The sequence below is a fragment of the Galeopterus variegatus genome, unplaced genomic scaffold (assembly GCF_000696425.1).
Source record: "Galeopterus variegatus unplaced genomic scaffold, G_variegatus-3.0.2 Scaffold2619, whole genome shotgun sequence".
NCBI classification, from domain to species: Eukaryota; Metazoa; Chordata; class Mammalia; order Dermoptera; family Cynocephalidae; genus Galeopterus; species Galeopterus variegatus.
The window spans coordinates 254,570-256,983 of record NW_007728730.1 but is presented as its reverse complement, the minus strand read 5'-3'; positions in this window follow the sequence as shown (position 1 = coordinate 256,983).

Below are 2,414 nucleotides of genomic sequence, written 5' to 3'. Positions count from 1 at the left end.
TAAAGGCATCTGTATCAAGAAAAGAGCTACTCCCAGACAACTTTTATCGCCTGAGAAGCTCTTATCTGCATAATATGGCAGCCTTTACTGACCACAAATTTCTTCCCCTTGCCTTCCTATAATTTTCCTCTCCCTGCCCCCACCAGAAACCTCCAAACCTCTGTCTTTTTCTGTAGCTCAGAATGGTATGTAAGTCTCAATTATCTGACTGCCTCCTTGAGTCTCATTTTAGTGAAACTCCCATATGTATGTATATCATTAAAATTTTTTTCTCCTGTTAATCTGTCTTATGTCAATTTAATTCTTAGATCAGTCACAGAAGCTAAAAAACAAAGCATTTTTTTTCTCCTACACATGTATGCATTTATTGAATACATTTTTTTATGTGGTGATTTTAGAGCTTTCGAAGGTATCAGTGATTCCAAGGCCGTATAATAAAATGGTTGAGAACATGAGCTATGGAGCAACTACCTGGGTTCACATCGTGACTCCACCACTTAGTAGCTGTGTGACTTTGGGCAAGTTATATAATCTTACTAACAGCACCCACCTCATAGGGTTGTCATAAGGAGTAAATGAGTTGATACAAGTTGAGTGCTTAGAATAGTGCCTGGCACAGAGTGGACACAGTAGGTTAGCCTTTACTCTCACACAAAAACATTTCTCTTTAATCTCTAGAACAAGGTAGCCATTAAATAAAATACTTTCTACAGCCACTAGGACATTATTTAGAAGTGTTAGAGATATTGATGTAAAATTCTCAAAATTGTTTTGAACCAAGCAGTGGAATGGAACTTCCTAAAGACAAAATGGGAAACCAAATTGCTGCATAGTGAGTTAGTACTTTAATACACCTTCTCTCTGCCCTTGCCCTAAGGTCAGCTCACAGAACCAAAACAGATATTTAAAAAGTAGCGTTTGTTTTATGCACATTAATTGTTTTATGGCAGAACAAGACCATTTGTGTGGCTGATAGTGTTTCTGTTTATTAAAAAAACACTAAAAGTTGTTCTTCTATAAAAGTAATCTGTTCTCCAAAATAGAAGAATGGGTAAATATGGCATACATTTTTAAGATGTTTGTATTCTCTCCATATGTTTGTGTATACTATTTTTTGTTGGGAGAAGGGTAAGAAAAGGAAGCAGAAGCGTGGGAGAACAGAGGGTTTCTTCTCCCCCTCTTTCTTCAAAGGATGAAGTTGCCTTAGAACCAAGAGAGATTAAGTAAAAATGTAAAAGTGAAGCCTTTCTGAAACTCAACCTCAAGCCTTTTTGAGGTGGGTACCGTATTATGTGTTCACAGCTCTATAGTGTGGCTTTCAATATAGTTAATGAAGCTGAGCAAGGTCTAAGCATGTCTCAGCGAGCATAATGCATAATTAGGGGAAAAATAGAATAGTGTAATTAGTTGAAAGGTGAAAGAAACCCAAATAGAAAAGGTGACTATAGTAGGAAATTTGTCTAGTACTACCAATAATTACTTTTCTTCAGCCCATTTGCCTAATTCTGGCTTAAATAATTTTAAATAGTTGATTCTGAGCCTCTTCCTTCCTCACTACAATACAGTGAAAATTAGAAGCAAAAGTCTTTTGAGTTTCCCCAAGGCTGGAAAATAGAAGATATGGTATCATTACGATGAATTGGTCTTCTTATGTCTGAGGAAGATGGATTTTCTGTTTCATTTGGCACCTAAATTTGTAGGAAATGCTGTTGGGGCCTCTCTTCTTTAAACAAGGAATCAATCTTTATCCCTTAGGCAGGTTGAGTTCCTGGAAAATGCCTGACAAGTTGAAATGATGTAAGTCAATTTTGGATTTTCTCACAGAAAGTATTCAGTAGGAGTTTATAATATGGACCAAGGGCTTGATGTCCAGCATTTTATAGAAATAACTTCAGACACCAGATTTCATCAATGAAATCAGTTAAAGAAGTTACTCTAGTATTTCATAACCTCAGACTTTTATGTATTTTTACTGTAAGGTCATAGTAAGCCATATGGAATCCTCTTTAAAATTATTCTCTCACATTTTTATTTTAAGGAACTAGAAGGCAACAATATGTCTTCATTAGTATGGAAATTTAAAAGGCTATTTGGGGAACATTTTGATAAGTTTCTTCAAGGAGACCTAGGACCACTCAGTGATGGCTCTTTGATAAAGAAATTATACTTTTTTCTCATTACTGATTTCACTATATCCAGCACAAGTTTTAGAGAATGAGTATTTTGGTAGACCAATTGGGGTTGGATTCATTTTCTCACAATTGCCGGATAAGTCTGTCTGTGCTGCCAGCCATAATTGTGGTGGATACTAACACAAGCGTGCTAGTTGCTGTGAGTTATATCCGTGTCCTCCAAGACTGCCTGTTTACCAGTGAAAGCACCCCACTTTCTGCTCATCCCAGCCAGTTTAGAAA